Source organism: Bombina bombina, chromosome 2 (genome assembly GCF_027579735.1).
Source record: "Bombina bombina isolate aBomBom1 chromosome 2, aBomBom1.pri, whole genome shotgun sequence".
NCBI classification, from domain to species: Eukaryota; Metazoa; Chordata; class Amphibia; order Anura; family Bombinatoridae; genus Bombina; species Bombina bombina.
Window position 1 is genome coordinate 145,036,344 of NC_069500.1, and position 22,560 is coordinate 145,058,903.

General features: G+C 43.5%; 1 non-coding gene across 1 annotated transcript; it reads left to right on the forward strand.

Moving 5' to 3' along the window:
• The first annotated feature begins 1,310 nt into the window (after window positions 1-1,310).
• Window positions 1,311-1,474, forward strand: LOC128650526 (U1 spliceosomal RNA). Its single transcript, XR_008400822.1, has one exon. It is a non-coding gene; the product is annotated as a U1 spliceosomal RNA (small nuclear RNA).
• The last annotated feature ends 21,086 nt before the right edge of the window (window positions 1,475-22,560 follow it).

The following is a 22,560-nucleotide window of genomic DNA, read 5'->3' on the forward strand; positions in this document are numbered from 1 at the left end:
AGCAAAACCCTGCACAGGAGTCAGATAGGGTTCCTCCCTAAACAAAGAACCACAGACCATATCTTCACATTACAAGCTATCACTTGTAAAAGCTGGAGTGTTATAGGTCTCTACAAAGAGAGTACAAACTAGCTGAGTATCTCACAAGTGTCACCAACCCAAAGAACAGACAGATACTCACTAAATACAGAATCTCTGACCACCAGCTGGAAATAGAGACTGGCAGATATCAGACAAAATTGAGATCCAGGGCAGCCAGACAATGTGTGCAGTGTAACAGCGGGGACATAGAGACTGAAGCGCACTTCCTCTTGTACTGTACAAGATACAAACTCTTAAGGGATAAATACTTCCCAGAAATAAGGAAAGAAATAACACACTTCCCACAGATGTCTGAACAAGAAAGACTTGGGGGCCCATTTATCAAGCTCCGTACGGAGCTTGTGAACCCGTGTTTCTGGCGAGTCTTCAGACTCACCAGAAACACAAGTTATGAAGCAGCGGTCTTTAACGCTGTCCGCCTGCTCTGAGCAGGCGGACAGGAATCGCCGGAAATCAACCCGATTGGGTTGACAGCTCCCTGCTGGCAGCCTATTGGCCGCGAGTCAGCAGGGGTTCGGCATTGCACCAGCAGCTCTTGTGAGCTGCTGGTGCAATGTTAAATGCGGAGAGTGTATTGCTCTTCGCATTCAGCGAGGTCTTGCGGACCTGATCCGCACTGTCAGATCAGGTCCGCAAGACCGATGATAAATAGGCCCCTATGTCTACTCTTAGGAGAAAAATCCAAAGCTATACGTAACAGACTGTCACATGACCAGAGCCCCCAATCAGAACTGTTATCATATTTACCCACTATACTCCTACTGTATAAATTGTTATGGATCTGTTTTATTGTAACATATTACTTTGGCACCACATGTAATAATGTCATGCTAATAAAGTATTCTTGACTTAACTTGCTGTTGTGCAGCTATAATGGCAGTGATACCCTGTGAAATGTCTGTTCTGCTCAGTTCTTTTGTAGCAATGAGACGAGTGATGATGCTTGTGAAGAAACAGCAGGCTGCCTTTGTGACATCATCACATGCAAATATGTTTGCTGCAATGAATCTTGGGACTGCTGGTTCTTGAATGCATGGGTCAATAAAATGTTTTTTTTTCATAGTGAAAGATTCAGAGGGCTTGCCTGATCTATTTTAGCCAGTATTTGAATTTATATCTTTTGTCAGCTGTGTGTGAAAGAACGGAAGGTCCCTTATGTTTAGCAAGTAGCGCTGGAGCAGCAGCCCGCTGGATTGATGCTACAACTCATACTTACCTGGCAGGGGAGATACCATGACCATGAAGGTGGTTCTCCCAGGGCGAGGCTCATCCATTGCACTCCGGTTGTGCTGACCCCTGCGATTTCCTCAAATGCAGGAAACTCGACTGCATAATTTGTGGTAGTGGGGGACTGCGTTCGCGCTTTCCCCTGATTCTTCTTTGTAAATGATAGATTTCTTAGCCTGCTTCTGTTTACAACATTATTTAATTCCTAGCTACTCTCTTATCCTGATCATGCTTTCTCAGATTGATATATGCATTATTACATTCAAAAGCTTTGCCAGCTTTTGTCATGACTTTTTTTGCAAACACAGCCAAGAGATCATTGGCAGCGTAACATCATCCAAGATAAACCCGTTGACCGATTAACGGGACAATACCCACACCTTGTAATTACAAGACATTTCTGTTGTGTTGCTATAGAATATCAGCCAAGTCTACACGTTTTTAAAATGTAACATCCTTTTTACTTTAATTGATTTTCAGTAGCCATACTCCACCCACCGTTTGACTGATTTGGAGGAGCCAATCTGGGTTTTAATCTGCAGACAACAAGCTAGATACACTCATAATGTTAGTATGAAATGCATTTTTTGTAATCGGTTAAATCTAATTAGGGAAAGATATGTAGCAGGGTCTGCTTTCATAAGTCACCAGGGTGTATTTCAAGATCTGTGAAAATGTTTTTCAAATTCTGAGCTAAAATTACACGAAAGGGGACAAAATAAATGATGACCTTTACTAAAAAAAACTATATCATTTACGCATAGCTAAACATTTTCTGTAATCATTGTTATTGTTTCTTATGAGCTTTGCAATGAGCAAATAGTGTTACAGGGACAGTATACACCAATTTTTATATAAATGCATGTAATAGACACTACTATAAAGAAAAATATGCACAGATACTGATATAAAAATCCAGCATAAAACCTTTTAAAAACTTATTTAAGAGACAGTCTAGTATAAATTAAACTTTCATTTTTCAGATAGGACTTTTAATTTTAATCGACTTTCCAATTTACTTTTATCATCAAATGTGCTTTTTTCTCTTGGTATTCTTAGTTTAAACTAAACATAGGTAGGCTCATATGCTAATTTCTAAGTCTTTGAGGGCTGCCTCTTATCACATGCTTTTTAAATCTCTTTTCAACACAAAGAGACAGAAAGTACACGTGGGCTATATAGATAACACTGTGTTCAGGCACAGAAAGTTATTTAAGATCTAGCACAATACAATGCTAAATTTAAGACAATAGATAATAAACAGTCACAGTCATGTGATCAGGGGGCTGGAAGAAGGTTCCTAGATACAAGGTAATCACAGAGGTAAAAAGTATATTAATATAACTGTGTTGCTTATGCAAAACTGGGGAATGAGTAATAAAGGGATTATCTATCTTTTAAAACAATAACAATTCTATGGTTGACTGTCCCTTTAGTAGCTCCAAGTTTAGCACTGTTGATAAGGATAAGCTGTGACACCCAGTGAAAGGGGCTGGGAGCAGACACTCTCCCCCTCCCCACTTCCCTGTAGTGATGTGAAGTTCGGTTCTTCTGGGTGAACCGGTTAATTTCGGACAGTTCGATTAACTGAACCGGTTCATGAACCGATTCACCAGTTCACCTACTGAACATGAGATAGAGGCTCTACCTCATGTTCAGTAGGTGAACTGTAGAGCCGCAGATTCGTTCCTGAATCATGAGTCACTGACTGTGTGAGTTGTTCATGACTCATGATTCAGTGTCTAACAGTTCAGCTCCTCCTGAGTCCTCACAGCCAGGCAGCGTTGTCTCCTTCACAGATACATACAACACAGTACATTGAACAGCGCATGCTGTATACTCTGTTCTATGTACTGTGTTGTATGTATTTTCCTAAGATATGCATATCTACTAGTACTCTGTATAGCTTATAAATAAATATAAGGGTGAGACCTGCTGCTTCTCTAAGGATTAATTTAAGGTGCAGTTTGGGGTATATTTGAATCAGTGTACTGTTAACTGACTCCTTTGCAATGAATCGTTCAGTTAACAGTACACTGATTCAAATATACCTCTAACTGCACCTTAAATTAACCCTTACAGAAGCAGCAGGTCTCAACCTTATATTTATTTATAAGCCATACAGAGTTTTGGTTTATAAATATAAGGTTGAGACCTGCTACTTTTGTAAGGGTTAATTTAGGTGCAGTTAGGGGTATCTTTGAATCAGTGTACTGTTAACTGAATGATTCATTGCAAAGGAGTTAACAGTACACTGATTCGTTTGCAAACAGTTCACTTCTTGAATCAGTAACAGTACTGGTAATATGATCCTAGAGTGAGGCTGTCTGATTCATTGCAAAGGAGGAGTTAGCAGAAGCAGAACTCACTCTAGGATCGTATTACCAGAGCTGCTGCAGACTCAGGAAGTGAACTGTTTGAAACGAATCAGTTCAGTCTGGTAAACTGATTCATACAGTTCACTGAAAAGATCCAGTTCAAATGAACGATTCGTTCATGAACTGGACATCACTACTTCCCTGCATATGAAAAGACAGATTAGACAAACAGAAGCCAGTAGTTGACTATAAACAAGCGTATACATCTGATACTTTGGGGTTGGTTAGGAGTCTGAAAATCAGCACAATGTTATTAAAAAAATAAGCAAAACTATACATTGTTACTAAAACATTTCCAGATGGGCTATATCAATGGATCATCTACAAAACATTTATGCAAAGAAAAATTTGGTGTACAATTGCCCTTTAAGATGTTTAACACTCTTTCCTTACATAGTGCTTTCCCTCATTTGCTTTATTTTACAGCTTCTATTTTGCAGGGACATACATAGGATAGCACTGAAACCTTTCAATTTTCTCTTCAATCAAACATAAACACACTGTGTGTTTGCACACAAGGAAGAGTTCATCCGGTGTTAGAGAGCATGGTAAGGGAGTTGCGAAGCTTCGCATTTAAACCACAACTAAACAATGCTTGGGATATAAAAAAAAGTTTTACTTGGAAAGTGCTTGATAACAAATGCTAAGTTGCTTAAAGGGACAGTCAACTCAAAATTGTTAATTGTTTAAAAAGATAGAGGAGGGGGCTGTGTGTGAGGGAGAGGGGGTCTGGGAGAGTGAGGAGGGGGCTGTGTGTGAGGGAGAGGGGGGTTTAGAGAGTGAGGCAGTGACTGTGTGTGAGGGAGAGGGGGTTTGGGAGAGTGAGGAGGGGGCTGTGTGTGAGGAAGAGGGTGTCTGAGAGAGTGAGGCGGGGACTGTGTGAGGGAGAGGGGGTCTGAGAGAGTGAGGCGGTGACTGTATGTGAGGGAGAGGGGGTCTGAGAGAGTGAGGCGGTGACTGTGTGAGGGAGAGGGTCTGAGAGAGTGAGGCGGTGACTGTGTGTGATTGAGAGGGGGTCTGAGAGAGTGAGGCGGTGACTGTGTGAGGAAGAGGGGGTCTGAGAGTGAGGTGGTGACTATGTGTTAGGGAGAGGGGGGTCTAAGAGAGTGAGGTGATTACTGTGTGTGAGGGAGAAGTGGTCTGGGAGAGTGAGGAGGTGGCTGTGTGTGAGGGAGAGAGGGGATCTGAGAGAGTGAGGAGGGGGCTGTGTGAGAAGGAGAGGGGGGCTGAGTCAGGAGGGGGCTGTTTTTGAGGGAGAGAGGGGGTCTGGAAGAGTCAGGAGGGGGCTGTGTGTGAGGGAGAGGGGGTCTGGGAGGTTGAGGGAGGGCTGTGTGAGGGAGAGAGGGGGGTCTGAGAGAGTGAGGAGAGGACTGTGTTTGAGGTTGAGGAGGGCTGTGTGTGAAGGAGAGGGGGGCTGAGAGAGTCAGGAGGGGGCTGTGTTTGAGGGAGAGAGGAAATCTGGGAGAGTCAGGAGGGGGCTGTGTGTGAGGGAGAGGGGGTCTGGGAGAGTGAGGAGGGGGCTGGGTGTGAGGGAGAGAGGGGGTCTGAGAGAGAGAGGAGGGGACTGTGTTTGAGGTTGAGGAGGGCTGTGTGAGAAGGAGTGGGGGGCTGAGAGAGTCGGGAGGGGGCTGTGTTTGAGAGAGAGAGGGGATCTGGGAGAGTCAGGAGGGGGCTGTGTGTGAGGGCGAGGGGGGCTGAGAGAGTCAGGAGGAGGCTGTGTGTGAGGGTGAGGAGGCTGGGAGAGTCAGGAGGGGGCTGTGTGTGGGGGGGCTGAGAGTGTCAGGAGGGGGCTTAAAGAGTCAGGAGGAGGCTGTGTGTGAGGGAGAGGGGGCTGAGAGAGTCAGGAGGTGGCTGTGTGTGAGGGAGAGGGGACAGAGTGAGGAGGGGGCTTTGTGTGAGAGAGAGTGGGGCTGAGAGCATTAGGAGGGGGCTATGTGTGAGAGAGGGGCTGAGCGAGTGAGAATGGGGCAGTGTGTGAGGGAGTGGTGGCTTAGAGAATGAGGAGGGGCTGTGTGTGACAGAGAGGGGGGCTAAAAGAGAGTCAGGAGGAGGCTGTGTGTGAGGGCGAGGGGGGGCTGGGAGAGCCAGGAGGGGGAGAAAGTGTCAGGAGGTGGCTGTGAGTGAGGGAGAGGGGGCTGAGAGAGTCAGGAGGTGGCTGTGTGTGAGGGAGAGGGGACAAAGTGAGGAGGGGGCTCTGTGTGAGGGAGAGGGGGGCTGAGAGCGTTAGGAGGGGGCTGTGTGTGAGAGGGGCTGAGCGAGTGAGAATGGGGCTGTGTGTGAGGGAGAGGTGGCTTAGAGAATGAGGGGGCTGTGTGTGACAGAGAGGGGGGCTAAAAGAGAGTCAGGAGGAGGCTCTGTGTGAGGGCGAGGGGGGCTGGGAGAGTCAGGAGGGGGCTGTGTGTGAGGGCGTGGGGGGGGCTGTGAGAGTCAGGAGTGGGCTGTGTGTGAGGGCGAGGGGGGCTGAGAGAGTTAGGAGGTGGCTGTGTGTGAGGGAGAGGGGGGCTGAGAGCATTAGGAGGGGGCTGTGTGTGAGGGGGGCTGTGTGTGATGTCAAGGGGGGCTGAGAGAGTCAGGAGGAGGCTATGTGTGAGGGAGATGTGGCTTAGAGAATGAGGAGGTGGCTGTGTGTGAGGGAGAGGGGGGCTGTGATAGTAAGAATGGGATTGTGGAAGGTAGCTATCAGGAGCCACCTGGTTGTGAGGGGGGCTCAAGAGGCTAGAAGAGGGCTTTGTGAGCAAGAGGGGACCTGAGAGGGTTAGGAGTAGGGTGACCATGTATCCCGGATTGCCTAGGAGAGTCCCGCATTTTTAAGGTCGGTCCCGGGTACCTTAATTCAGTGTCCCAGAATGAAATTAAACAAACTGACAGCCAGGACTGACAGCAGTGACGTCAGACGTATTGACTAGTAGGGAATAGGATTGAAGTCTCAGGACTCTAGGGCGGCTTGTTGCCGACTTCCTGCAGCGCAGATTGTGAGATTCATAGAGTCTAGAAGACATTGTCCTAGGGTTCAGGGGCGGGCCAGGGCCAAACTCCAGAGCATAGGCACCACCAGTTATGAGGGAGGGAAGCAGGGATATGTTATTTTTCGTATATCAATTAAACAACCAGAGGAAAATGCCGGGAGTGAAAGAGGCTTAAAATAGTGATGTTGGAACAAATAGTCACAATATCAGGGACAGTAATAATAAACCCTATTATGTAGGTATGAGCAGTATGGATACCAGAATAATCCGTAATTCTCAGCGGGCGGTCAGTAAAAGGAAAGAAAGGTGCTATACCTCCCAAGCTGCGTCATCCGCAGCTTGCAATTCTATCTCCACTATGGAAGTTTTCAGCGTGTGACGTCACTGTCAGCCCCGTCCGGTGAGCATGTATCAGGAAGCCTGGTGGACGGCGTCTGCAGTTAGCTCTCCTTGCTAAACGGGTGATCTTGATGGAAACGTAGCATCCGTGTGCTGTTCCGGTACATCCGTTCTCAGCGGGCAAAAAAACGGAAGTTCCACTCTCACCTCGTAGACCCTTTGGCTCTGTGCAGAAATCCGAACAACTCACGTCCGTAGCTCAAGTGCAATCCGATACAGGTATCCAACTACAGCAATAGGAAAAGTCCCGATAGAGGCAAACAAATGGCTATTCACTTTGAAGGTGGTGCTGCTTCTTCAATAGGGATAATGTATATCAACCAGAAAGAAGGGTTGAAACAGCAACAGAAGTATAAAATATAACATTTATTGGTAAAAATGTTAAAAAGTCCATGGAGGGACACAGGTACAAAAGCAAAACACAGTATACGCGTTTCGGCTAGATGCTGTACTCACTACTGCTTAAAAATGTATTACACACATACTGATTTAAAAAGGGTGTGCTTTGCACCCATTGGTAAAAGTGAACAACCTTTCTAGTGACGTAACTAGAAGTACCTGTGAAAAAAGATAATACGTTAAACTCTCTGCTAAAAAGATCTTAAACTTGGTTACAAAATAGAGAAATAAGATAGATAGAAATAAGAACCAGTTAGAAGCTTATAGGGAGATCAATAATAAAGAAAAAAATGTTGTATATCCCCGCCCCTTCTGGTGCCTGCCTACAGTACCAGTGTGTGTGTATTGCGCCGTGGAGGTGGGTGGTGGAGTGCTTGCCCTGGACAGTTGGACTGGAACCGAGGAGTCAGAGTGTGTCAATCAGATAGGCGGAGAGGTAAGGGCGGGTAATGGGAAAGGAGCAAGAAGATGGTCGCTAGTGAGAGGGGATAGTTAGTGACTGAGTCAGATAGTAGTAAGGTTCTGTCCGGTTATTGCTATGGCGACCGGAAGGCCAATTTAAAAATTAACCAACTTTGTTTTAATGGTTAAAAAAAGGTGACAACTTGTAACTTGTCTATTTTAAAAAAAAAAATGAGAAGCGATAGCGGTAACTACAAAGAAAGTTCAAATTACCCAGGCTGACTGATTTTAACTATCTTTGTATTTTTTTTTTCTAATGGACAAGTTACACGTTGTAACCTTTTCTCTTGTAAGGTGTATCCAGTCCACGGATCATCCATTACTTGTGGGATATTCTCCTTCCCAACAGGAAGTTGCAAGAGGATCACCCACAGCAGAGCTGCTATATAGCTCCTCCCCTAACTGCCATATCCAGTCATTCTCTTGCAACTCTCAACAAGCATGGAGGTAGTAAGAGAGAAGTGGTGAAATATAGTTGTTTTTCTCTTCAATCAAAAGTTTGTTATTTTTAAATGGTACCGGAGTTGTACTATTTTGTCCCAGGCAGAAAATAGAAGAAGAATCTGCCTGTGATTTCTATGATCTTAGCAGGTTGTAACTAAGATCCATTGCTGTTCTCACACATAACTGAAGAGAGAGGTAACTTCAGCTGGGGAATGGCGTGCAGGTTATCCTACTATGAGGTATGTGCAGTTAAATTTTTTTTCTAGAGATGTAAATGCTAGAAAATGCTGCTGATACCAGATTTATGTAAGGTAAGCCTGAATACAGTGATTTAATAGCGACTGGTATCATGCTTACTTTCAGAGGTAATACTCTTATAGATTTGCAATATAAAACGTTTGCTGGAAATGTTTAAGCGTTTTTATATATGCTTTGGTGATAAAACTTTATTGGGGCCTAGTTTTTTTCCACATGGCTGGCTTAAATTTGCCTGAGGCTTTCCACTGTCTTAACATGAGTGGGAGGGGCCTAATTTAGCGCTTTATTGCGCAGTAACTTTTACAGACTGAGACATCCAGCTTCCTCCAGGAGTCTCCTGAATGCTATAGGACCTCTCTAAAGGGCTCTTAGGCTTTCCAAAGTCGTTTATTTGGGAAGGTAGGGCCTAGTTTTTTTCCACATGGCTGGCTTAAATTTGCCTGAGGCTTTCCACTGTCTTAACATGAGTGGGAGGGGCCTAATTTAGCGCTTTATTGCGCAGTAACTTTTACAGACTGAGACATCCAGCTTCCTCCAGGAGTCTCCTGAATGCTATAGGACCTCTCTAAAGGGCTCTTAGGCTTTCCAAAGTCGTTTATTTGGGAAGGTAGGGCCACAGCAGAGCTGTGGCAGTTTGTTGTGACTTAAAAAACATCTATCGTTTTTTTTATCCGTTTTTTGAACTAAGGGGTTAATCATCCATTTGCAAGTGGGTGCAATGCTCTGTTAGCTTATTATACACACTGTAAAAATTTCGTTTGATTTACTTCTTTTTTTCACTGTTTTTCAAATTCTGACAAAATTTGTTTCTCTTAAAGGCACAGTACCGTTTTTATTTTTTGCTTGTTAACTTGATTTAAAGTGTTTTCCAAGCTTGCTGGTCTCATTGGTAGTCTGTTTAAACGTGTCTGACATAGAGGAAACTCCTTGTTCATTATGTTTAGAAGCCATTGTGGAACCCCCTCTTAGAATGTGTACCAAATGTACTGATTTCACTTTAAGCAATAAAGATCATATTCTGTCTTTAAAAAATTTATCACCAGAGGAATCTGACGATGGGGAAGTTATGCCGACTAACTTGCCCCACGTGTCAGACCCTTTGACTCCCGCTCAAGGGACTCACGCTCTAATGGCGCCAAGTACATTTAGCGCGCCCATGGCGTTTACTTTACAAGACATGGCGGCAGTCATGGATAATACACTGTCAGCGGTATTATCCAGACTACCTGGATTTAAAGGAAAGCGGGATAGCTCTGGAGTTAGAAGAAATACAGAGCATACTGACGCTTTAAGAGCTATGTCTGATACTCCCTCACAATATGCAGAAGCTGAGGAAGGAAAGCTTCTTTCTTTGGGTGATGTTTTTGACTCAGGGAAGAGGATTCAACCTGATTCTGATATGTCTACATTTAAATTTAAGCTTGAACACCTCCGCGTATTGCTCAGGGAGCTTTTAGCTGCTCTGAATGACTGTGATACAATTGCAGTGCCAGGGAAATTGTGTAGATTGGATAAATACTATGCCGTGCCGGTGTGCACTGATGTTTTTCCAATACCTAAAAGGTTTACAGAAATTTTTACTAAGGAATGGGATAGACCAGGTGTGCCGTTCTCTCCCCCTCCTATTTTTAAGAAAATGTTTCCAATAGATGCCACCACACGGGACTTATGGCAGACAGTCCCTAAGGTGGAGGGAGCAGTTTCTACTCTAGCTAAGCGTACTACTATCCCTGTCGAGGACAGTTGTGCTTTCTCTGATCCAATGGATAAAAAGTTAGAGGTTTACCTTAAGAAAACGTTTATTCAACAAGGTTTTATTCTACAGCCCCTTGCATGCATTGCCCCAGTCACTGCTGCTGCGGCTTTCTGGTTTGAGTCTCTGGAAGAGGCTTTACAGGTAGAGACCCAATTGGATGACATACTTGACAAGCTTAGAGCACTTAAGCTAGCCAATTCTTTTGTTTCTGATGACATTGTTCATTTGACTAAACTAACGGCTAAGAATTCTGGTTTTGCTATTCAGGCGCGCAGGGCGCTATGGCTTAAATCATGGTCAGCTGGCGTTACTTCAAAGTCTAAGCTGCTTAACATTCCCTTCAAGGGGCAAACCCTATTCAGGCCTGGTTTGAAGGAGATTATTTCTGATATCACTGGAGGAAAAGGTCATGCCCTTCCTCAGGATAGGTCCAAATCAAGGGCCAAACAGACTAATTTTTGTGCCTTTCGAAACTTCAAGGCGAGTGCGGCATCAACTTCCTCTAATACAAAACAAGAGGGAACTTTTGCCCAGTCCAAGGCGGTCTGGAGACCTAACCAGGCCTGGAACAAAGGTAAGCAGGCCAAAAAGCCTGCTGCTGCCTCTAAGACAGCATGAAGGATTGGCCCCCTATCCGGTAACGGATCTAGTAGGGGGCAGACTTTCCCTAATCGCCCAGGCTTGGGCAAGAGATGTCCAGGATCCCTGGGTGTTGGAGATTGTATCCCAGGGATATCTTCTGGACTTTAAAGCTTCTCCTCCAAAAGGGAGATTTCACCTTTCACAATTATCTGCAAACCAGATAAAGAGAGAGGCATTTTACACTGTGTTCAAGACCTCCTAGTTATGGGAGTGATCCATCCAGTTCCAAAGGAGGAACAGGGACAGGGATTTTATTCAAATCTGTTTGTGGTTCCCAAAAAAGAGGGAACCTTCAGACCAATCTTAGATCTCAAGATCTTAAACAAATTCAAGATGGAGACTATTCGTACCATCCTACCTATGATCCAGGAGGGTCAATACATGACTACAGTGGATTTAAAGGATGCTTATCTTCACATTCCGATACACAAAAATCATAATCGGTTTCTCAGGTTCGCCTTCCTAGACAGGCATTACCAGTTTGTAGCTCTTCCCTTTGGGTTAGCTACAGCCCCAAGAATCTTTACGAAGTTTCTGGGGTCACTTCTGGCGGTCCTAAGACCGCGGGGCATAGCAGTGGCCCCTTATTTAGACTACATCCTGATACATGTGTCAAATTTCCAAATTGCCAAGTCTCATACGGACATTGTTCTGGCATTTCTGAGGTCGCATGGGTGGAAAGTGAACGAAGAAAAAAGTTCTCTATCCCCTCTCACAAGAGTCTCCTTTCTGGGAACTCCAATAGATTCTGTAGAAATGAGGATTTACCTGACAGAGTCTAGGTTATCAAAACTTCTAAATTCCTGCCGTGTTCTTTATTCCACTTCTCACCCTTCGGTGGCTCAGTGTATGGAAGTAATCGGCTTAATGGTAGCGGCAATGGACATAGTGCCGTTTGCACGCCTACATCTCAGACCGCTGCAACTCTGCATGCTCAGTCAGTGGAATGGGGATTACACAGATTTGTCCCCTCTACTTAATCTGGATCAAGAGACCAGGGATTCTCTTTTCTGGTGGCTTTCTCGGGTCCATCTGTCCGAAGGTATGACCTTTCGCAGGCCAGATTGGACAATTGTAACGACAGATGCCAGCCTTCTAGGCTGGGGGGCAGTCTGGAACTCCCTGAAGGCTCAGGGATCGTTGACTCAGGAGGAGACACTCCTTCCAATAAACATTCTGGAACTGTGAGCGATATTCAATGCTCTTCAGGCTTGGCCTCAGCTAGCGACAATGAGGTTCATCAGATTTCAGTCGGACAACATCACGACTGTGGCTTACATCAACCATCAAGGGGGAACAAGGAGTTCCCTAGCGATGTTAGAAGTCTCAAAGATAATTCGCTGGGCAGAGATTTACTTTTGCCACCTATCAGCTATCCATATCCCAGGTGTAGAGAACTGGGAGGCGGACTTTCTAAGTCGTCAGACTTTTCATCCGGGGGAGTGGGAACTCCATCCGGAGGTGTTTGCACAATTGATTCATCGTTGGGGCAAACCGGAACTAGATCTCATGGCGTCTCGCCAGAACGCCAAACTTTATGTGTTTCCACCGTTTCCTCTGCTCCCTCGTCTGATTGCCAAAATCAAGCAGGAGAGAGCATCAGTGATCTTGATAGTGCCTGCGTGGCCACGCAGGACTTGGTATGCAGATCTGGTGGACATGTCATCCTTTCCACCATGGACTCTGCCGCTGAGACAGCACCTTCTACTTCAAGGTCCTTTCAACCATCCAAATCTAATTTCTCTGAGACTGACTGCCTGGAGATTGAACGCTTGATTTTATCAAAGCGTAGCTTCCCCGAGTCAGTCATTGATACCTTAATTCAGGCACGAAAGCCTGTCACCAGGAAAATCTATCATAAGATATGGCGCAAATATCTTTATTGGTGTGAATCCAAGGGTTACTCATGGAGTAAGGTCAGGATTCCCAAGATATTATCCTTTCTCCAAGATGGATTGGAAAAAGGATTGTCAGCTAGTTCCTTAAAGGGACAGATGTCTGCTCTGTCTATTCTTTTGCACAAGCGTCTGGCGGATGTTCCAGACGTTCAGGCATTTTGCCAGGCTTTAGTTAGAATCAAGCCTGTGTTTAAACCTGTTGCTCCGCCATGGAGCTTAAATTTGGTTCTTAAAGTTCTTCAAGGAGTTCCGTTTGAACCTCTTCATTCCATAGATATCAAACTTTTATCTTGGAAAGTTCTTTTTTTGGTAGCTATTTCCTCGGCTCGTAGAGTTTCCGAGTTATCTGCCTTGCAATGTGATTCTCCTTATATGATCTTCCATGCAGATAAGGTAGTTCTGCGTACCAAACCTGGGTTTTTACCTAAGGTGGTGTCTAATAAGAATATCAATCAGGAGATTGTTGTTCCATCATTGTGTCCTAATCCTTCTTCAAAGAAGGAACGTCTATTACACAATCTTGACGTGGTTCGTGCTTTAAAGTTTTACTTACAAGCTACTAAAGATTTTCTTCAAACATCTGCTTTGTTTGTTGTCTACTCTGGACAGAGGAGAGGCCAAAAGGCTTCGGCAACCTCTCTTTTTTTTTGGCTAAGAAGCATAATCCACTTAGCTTATGAGACTGCTGGCCAGCAATCTCCTAAAAGGATTACAACTCATTCTACTAGAGCTGTGGCTTCCACATGGGCCTTTAAAAATGAGGCTTCTGTTGAACAGATTTGCATGGCGGCGACTTGGTCTTCGCTTCATACCTTTTCAAAATTCTATCAATTTGATACTTTTGCTTCCTCGGAGGCTATTTTTGGGAGAAAGGTTTTACAGGCAGTGGTACCTTCCGTTTAAGTACCTGCCTTGTCCCTCCCTTCATCCGTGTACTTTAGCTTTGGTATTGGTATCCCACAAGTAATGGATGATCCGTGGACTGGATACACCTTACAAGAGAAAACATAATTTATGCTTACCTGATAAATTTATTTCTCTTGTGGTGTATCCAGTCCACGGCCCGCCCTGTCATTTTAAGGCAGGTATTTTTCAACTTTAAACTACAGTCACCACTGCACCCTATGGTTTCTCCTTTCTCTGCTTGTCTTCGGTCGAATGACTGGATATGGCAGTTAGGGGAGGAGCTATATAGCAGCTCTGCTGTGGGTGATCCTCTTGCAACTTCCTGTTGGGAAGGAGAATATCCCACAAGTAATGGATGATCCGTGGACTGGATACACCACAAGAGAAATAAATTTATCAGGTAAGCATAAATTATGTTTCTCTTGTTAAGTGTATCCAGTCCACGGATCATCCATTACTTGTGGGTTATTCTCCTTCCCAACAGGAAGTTGCAAGAGGATCACCCACAGCAGAGCTGCTATATAGCTCCTCCCCTCACTGCCATATCCAGTCATTCTCTTGCAACTCTCAACTAAGATGGAGGTCGTGAGAGGACTGTGGTGTTTTATACTTAGTTTATTTCTTCAATCAAAAGTTTGTTATTTTTAAATGGTACAGGAGTGTACTGTTTATCTCAGGCAGTATTAAGAAGAAGAATCTGCCTATGTTTTCTATGATCTTAGCAGAATTAACTAAGATCCTTTTGCTGTTCTCACATATTCTGAGGAGTAAGGTAACTTCAGAGGGGGAATAGCGGGCAGGTTTTCCTGCAATAAGGTATGTGCAGTTAAAATATTTTTCTAGGGATGGAATTTGCTAGAAAATGCTGCTGATACCGAAGTAATGTAAGTAAAGCCTTAAATGCAGTGATAGCGACTGGTATCAGGCTTATTAATAGAGATACATACTCTTATAAAAGTGTATTTTAAAACGTTTGCTGGCATGTTTAATCGTTTTTTACATATGTTTGGTGATAAAACTTATTGGGGCCTAGTTTTTTCCACATGTCTGGCTTGAATTTTGCCTAGAAACAGTTCCCTGAGGCTTCCCACTGTTGTAATATGAGTGGGAGGGGCCTATTTTGGCGTTTTTTTGCACAGCAAAAATTACAGACACAGACATCCAGCTTCTTCCTGCATGATCCAGGACTTCTCTGGAGGGCTCAAAAGGCTTCAAAAGTCGTATTGAGGGAGGTAAAAAGCCACAGTAGAGCTGTGGCAGTTGTTGTGACTGTTTAAAAAAGTTTTTGTCATTTGTTATTCCGTTTTTGGTATTAAGGGGTTAATCATCCATTTGCAAGTGGGTGCAATGCTCTGCTAACTTATTACATACACTGTAAAAATTTCGTTAGTGTAACTGCATTTTTTCACTGTTATTTCAAAATTTGGAGAAATTTTTTGTTTCTTAAAGGCGCAGTAACGTTTTTTATATTGCTTGTAAACTTGCTTTAAAGTGTTTTCCAAGCTTGCTAGTCTCATTGCTAGTCTGTTTAAACATGTCTGACACAGAGGAACCTACTTGTTCATTATGTTTGAAAGCCATGGTGGAGCCCCAAAGGAGAATGTGTACTAAATGTATTGATTTCACCTTAAACAGTAAAGATCAGTCTTTATCTATAAAAGAATTATCACCAGAGGGTTCTGTCGAGGGGGAAGTTATGCCGACTAACTCTCCCCACGCGTCAGACCCTTCGCCTCCCGCTCAGGGGACGCACGCTAATATGGCGCCAATTACATCAGGGACGCCCATAGCGATTACCTTGCAGGACATGGCTGCAATCATGAATAATACCCTGTCAGAGGTATTATCTAGATTGCCTGAATTAAGAGGCAAGCGCGATAGCTCTGGGGTTAGGAGAGATACAGAGCGCGCAAATGCTGTTAGAGCCATGTCTGATACTGCGTCACAGTAAGCAGAACATGAGGACGGAGAGCTTCAGTCTGTGGTGACATCTCTGACTCGGGGAAACCTGATTCAGAGATTTCTAATTTTAAATTTAAGCTTGAGAACCTCCGTGTATTGCTTGGGGAGGTATTAGCTGCTCTGAATGACTGTAACACAGTTGCAATTCCAGATAAATTGTGTAGGCTGGATAGATACTATGCGGTGTCGGTGTGTACTGACGTTTTTTCTATACCTAAAAGGCTTACAGAAATTATTAGCAAGGAGTGGGATAGACCCGGTGTGCCCTTTTCCCCACCTCCTATATTTAGAAAAATGTTTCCAATAGACGCCACTACACGGGACTTATGGCAGACTGTCCCTAAGGTGGAGGGAGCAGTTTCTACTTTAGCAAAGCGTACCACTATCCCGGTTGAGGACAGTTGTGCTTTTTCAGATCCAATGGATAAAAAAATTGGAGGGTTACCTTAAGAAAATGTTTATTCAACAAGGTTTTATTTTACAGCCCCTTGCATGCATTGCGCCTGTCACTGCTGCGGCGGCATTCTGGTTTGAGTCCCTGGAAGAGGCCATCCATACAGCTCCATTGAATGAAATTATTGACAAGCTTAGAACGCTTAAGCTAGCTAACTCATTTGTTTCTAATGCCATTGTTCATTTGACTAAACTAACTGCTAAGAATTCCGGATTCGCCATCCAGGCGCGTAGGGCGCTATGGCTTAAATCCTGGTCAGCTGACGTGACTTCAAAGTCTAAATTACTCAACATTCCTTTCAAGGGGCAGACCTTATTCGGGCCTGGCTTGAAGGAAATTATTGCTGACATTACTGGAGGCAAGGGTCATACCCTTCCTCAGGACAGGGCCAAATCAAAGGCCAAGCAGTCTAATTTTCGTGCCTTTCGAAATTTCAAGGCAGGAGCAGCATCAACTTCCTCCGCTTCAAAACAAGAGGGAACTGTTGCTCATTCCAGACAGGCCTGGAAACCTAACCAGTCCTGGAACAAGGGCAAGCAGGCCAGAAAGCCTGCTGCTGCCCCCAAGACAGCATGAAGGAACGGCCCCCTATCTGGAAACGGATCTAGTGGGGGGCAGACTTTCTCTCTTCGCCCAGGCGTGGGCAAGAGATGTTCAGGATCCCTGGGCGTTGGAGATCATATCTCAGGGATATCTTCTGGACTTCAAAGCTTCTCCTCCACAAGGGAGATTTCATCTTTCGAGGTTATCAGCAAACCAGATAAAGAAAGAGCCATTCCTAAGCTGTGTGCAAGACCTCCTAGTAATGGGAGTGATCCATCCAGTTCCGCGGACGGAACAAGAACAGGGATTTTATTCAAGTCTGTTTGTGGTTCCCAAGAAAGAGGGAACCTTCAGACCAATCTTGGATCTAAAGATCTTAAACAAATTCCTCAGAGTTCCATCATTCAAAATGGAAACTATTCGGACCATCCTACCCATGATCCAAGAGGGTCAGTACATGACCACAGTGGACTTAAAGGATGCCTACCTTCACATACCGATTCACAAAGATCATCATCGGTTTCTAAGGTTTGCCTTTCTAGACAGGCATTACCAATTTGTAGCTCTTCCCTTCTGGTTGGCTACTGCCCCGAGAATTTTTACAAAGGTTCTGGGCTCACTTCTGGCGGTTCTAAGACCGCGAGGCATAGCGGTGGCTCCGTATCTAGACGACATCCTGATACAGGCGTCAAGCTTTCAAATTGCCAAGTCTCATACAGAGATAGTTCTGGCATTTCTGAGGTCGCATGGGTGGAAAGTGGACGTGGAAAAGAGTTCTCTATCACCACTCACAAGAGTCTCCTTCCTAGGGACTCTGATAGATTCTGTAGAGATGAAAATTTACCTGACGGAGTCCAGGTTATCAAAACTTCTAAATGCTTGCCGTGTCCTTCATTCCATTCCACGCCTGTCAGTGGCTCAGTGCATGGAAGTAATCGGTTTAATGGTAGCGGCAATGGACATAGTGCCATTTGCGCGCCTGCATCTCAGACCGCTGCAATTATGCATGCTAGGTCAGTGGAATGGGGATTACTCAGATTTGTCCCCTCTACTAAATCTGGATCAAGAGACCAGAGATTCTCTTCTCTGGTGGCTATCTCGGGTCCATCTGTCCAAGGGTATGACCTTTCGCAGGCCAGATTGGACGATTGTAACAACAGATGCCAGCCTTCTAGGTTGGGGCGCAGTCTGGAACTCCCTGAAGGCTCAGGGATCGTGGACTCAGGAGGAGAAACTCCTCCCAATAAATATTCTGGAGTTAAGAGCAATATTCAATGCTCTTCTAGCTTGGCCTCAGTTAGCAACACTGAGGTTCATCAGATTTCAGTCGGACAACATCACGACTGTGGCTTACATCAACCATCAAGGGGGAACCAGGAGTTCCCTAGCGATGTTAGAAGTCTCAAAGATAATTCGCTGGGCAGAGTCTCACTCTTGCCACCTGTCAGCGATCCACATCCCAGGCGTGGAGAACTGGGAGGCGGATTTTCTAAGTCGTCAGACTTTTCATCCGGGGGAATGGGAACTCCATCCGGAGGTGTTTGCTCAACTGGTCCATCGTTGGGGCAAACCAGAACTGGATCTCATGGCGTCTCGCCAGAATGCCAAGCTTCCTTGTTACGGATCCAGGTCCAGGGACCCGGGAGCGACACTGATAGATGCTCTAGCAGCTCCTTGGTTCTTCAACCTGGCTTATGTGTTTCCACCGTTTCCTCTGCTCCCTCGACTGATTGCCAAGATCAAGCAGGAGAGAGCATCGGTGGCCGCGCAGGACCTGGTATGCAGACCTAGTGGACATGTCATCTTTTCCACCATGGACTCTGCCTCTGAGGCAGGACCTTCTAATACAAGGTCCTTTCAATCATCCAAATCTAATTTCTCTGAGACTGACTGCATGGAGATTGAACGCTTGATTCTATCAAGACGTGGCTTCTCCGAGTCAGTCATTGATACCTTAATACAGGCACGAAAGCCTGTCACCAGGAAAATCTACCATAAGATATGGCGTAAATATCTTTATTGGTGTGAATCCAAGAATTACTCATGGAGTAAGGTTAGGATTCCTAGGATATTGTCCTTTCTCCAAGAGGGTTTGGACAAAGGATTATCAGCTAGTTCTTTAAAAGGACAGATTTCTGCTCTGTCTATTCTTTTGCACAAGCGTCTGGCAGAGGTTCCAGACGTCCAGGCATTTTGTCAGGCTTTGGTTAGAATTAAGCCTGTGTTTAAAACTGTTGCTCCCCCTTGGAGCTTAAACTTGGTTCTTAAAGTTCTTCAAGGAGTTCCGTTTGAACCCCTTCATTCCATTGATATTAAACTTTTATCTTGGAAAGTTCTGTTTTTGATGGCTATTTCCTCGGCTCGAAGAGTCTCTGAGTTATCTGCCTTACATTGTGATTCTCCTTATCTGATTTTTCATTCAGACAAGGTAGTTCTGCGTACCAAACCTAAGGTGGTTTCTAACAGGAATATCAATCAAGAGATTGTTGTTCCATCATTGTGTCCTAATCCTTCTTCAAAGAAGGAACGTCTTTTGCATAATCTGGACGTAGTCCGTGCCTTAAAGTTTTACTTACAGGCTACTAAAGATTTTCGTCAAACATCTGCCCTGTTTGTCGTTTACTCTGGACAGAGGAGAGGTCAAAAAGCTTCGGCAACCTCTCTCTCCTTTTGGCTTCGGAGCATAATACGCTTAGCCTATGAGACTGCTGGACAGCAGCCCCCTGAAAGGGTTACAGCTCATTCTACTAGAGCTGTGGCTTCCACCTGGGCCTTTAAAAATGAGGCCTCTGTTGAACAGATTTGCAAGGCTGCGACTTGGTCTTCGCTTCACACCTTTTCAAAATTTTACAAATTTGACACTTTTGCTTCTTCGGAGGCTGTTTTTGGGAGAAAGGTTCTACAGGCAGTGGTTCCTTCCGTTTAAGTTCCTGCCTTGTCCCTCCCATCATCCGTGTACTTTAGCTTTGGTATTGGTATCCCACAAGTAATGGATGATCCGTGGACTGGATACACTTAACAAGAGAAAACATAATTTATGCTTACCTGATAAATTTATTTCTCTTGTGGTGTATCCAGTCCACGGCCCGCCCTGTCCTTTTAAGGCAGGTCTAAATTTTAATTAAACTACAGTCACCACTGCACCCTATAGTTTCTCCTTTCTCGTCTTGTTTCGGTCGAATGACTGGATATGGCAGTGAGGGGAGGAGCTATATAGCAGCTCTGCTGTGGGTGATCCTCTTGCAACTTCCTGTTGGGAAGGAGAATATCCCACAAGTAATGGATGATCCGTGGACTGGATACACTACAAGAGAAATAAATTTATCAGGTAAGCATAAATTATGTTTTTTTAATCATTAAAACATAGTTGCTTTATTTTTTCATTTTAAAATGCATGAGAAACAAAGTCAACACACATTTTATATAAGCATACATATATAGGTTATAAATCTAGGTTATTACCAGTGCACAACAACACAGTCACAGTGTCAGTGACAGAGAGAGACTCAGGATTCAGAATAAGCTTTAGTTAGACTCTGGAGTCCATCCACCCTCAGTTAATCTTAGACAGGTAGGTAATATGGTATATTACTGTTTGTATTATTTATAGATAGTAAACAGGCAGCAGCCTTAGCCTCTAATATATGACTCATTTTATAATGTTATAATATAATATGCTACTGCATAATTTCACAAAAATAATGTAATTGCCTCAGTGAAGTGACACAAAATTGGCACTAAAATAAAAAGTATTTTATTTGTGTGTGTGTGTGGGGGGGTGTCCCTGGGGTGTGTGTCCCTGGGGGGGTCCCTGGAGAGGGTGGGGGGGTGTCCCTAATTGGCAGTTTGGAAATGTGGTCACCCTAGTAAGGAGTGGGGCTGTGTGTGACCTAGCTAGTTGTAATAATTAGATAAATGCTTATTATGATAAATTATTGCATTATCCAGAGTGACCTTAGTACACAATTATTGACATATTGTGCAAAATGTATATTTTTTTTTATCAAGCTGTGAATAAATAAAGGAATAAAGAAAACAAACTGTTTTACACAGTTTGCTTGCACAAGTATGATTCTTTTTTTTATTATTGTATTTTTTTTGAGGTTATAAAATATACAAATAAATGCAGGGTTACAATACAAATTTAAACGAGCATATGAGAGCATTCTTGCGTAGCAGTCAATAGAGTCCATCTTGTATACAAGAGTTTTGGTATGTAGTGTACATTTTTTAAGCTTACATAGTATAGAAATAAAGAATACAACAATACTCTTTGTGTATAATATATCATAGAAATAAGATATAACTCTCCCGGTCATAAGCGTATCGATTTGTAAATATGTAACAGATATATTCAGCATCAAACCTCTTTTACATTTGAATCTATTTCCGAGTATATTTAACGGCCACTCTTAGGCCATGGTCATTAGGGATATAAGTAGGTGGGAGCAGTAGTGTCAAATTTACAGGGATAAGGGATATATTTTTGTAACTACAAAGGCAAACTATAGTGTATTAGAACTGTTAGTAGGTTAGATAGAAACCATTTTGGGGTTTGAATAGTGGTTAGTGAAAAAATATATTTTTAAGTTTATCAAATCACCTGGGAGGCAATTTATAGTTTGTTGCCTCTGGTATAATGTTTGTGTCTAATAATAATTTGGGAGAATAGGTCGCAGGATACATTTTCCTATGTTTACAGGGTAAACCATATTAGGGTGGGCGGAGTTAGTGGCAAAAGGTCTGAATTCTTTATAGGGTAGGGGTAATGAAGTAAGTTAGGGTCCGGTTTTAAAGTAGTATCAGAGATGGCAGCCATTTGGGCAGAAGAAATAAAGTAGGAAGAAGCCCATTTACTAGACAACCTAGCCATGCAGTGTATTGTTCTGAGTGAAAAAGCTGATGTTCATATATAGAGCTCATATTAAGTTTTAGTGGGAGATCTGCAGGGATCAATATAAAGAGTAATATAAAAAATTATGAGCTAACAATATTATTGTATATTAAATACCCTAATTTCAGATGTCATGAGTTCTGGTTCTCCCATAATATAACTAATTACAGCCTAAATTATCTTTTTTTTTTTAACTCTTTATTTATCTTTTAATGAACAACAGAACAATATTTGAAATAGTGGAATACAACAACATTTCAAATCACAAAGGACTAATACAAAAATTTTAAAAACCATACATAGATGTAGAATATCTATTAAGAGATCTAAACAGGGTATCAGTGATAATTCTATCCATTTCATTTTTGTCCCAACATTTACAGCCACAAAAGACTAATACAAAGGTTTAAAAGAAAAGCCATCACTGAATATAAAATATCTACTACAAGTACGTAGACAAACTATCAGAAGTATCTCTATCAAAAAATTATGTGAATCCTTTTGAGTACTGTCCCAATATAATGGTATTTAGCTTAATTTCACTGGATCAGTGCAGTAGTGATTACTAATTCCTTCAACAACAAAAGAGACAAGACAAGGCAGAAACAACAACAACAACAAAAAAAAAAAGAGGAAAGAAAATATAAATGAATAAATAAGTCAAACCCGCCACACTACCTATCCCTCTTACCTCGGCACTCCCCCTCTTCGGAGTTCTCTTTTACTTCAATCCAGCATATACATTAGTCTGAACAAAAATTGAACTCCGTAAGGGTTTAATCAGGCTTTTTTGTGATGCGCTTGGGAAAGACAGGATAAAAACTTCCCATTTCTTAAAGAATGTAGAAAGGTAATTCTCCTGAGGATAAG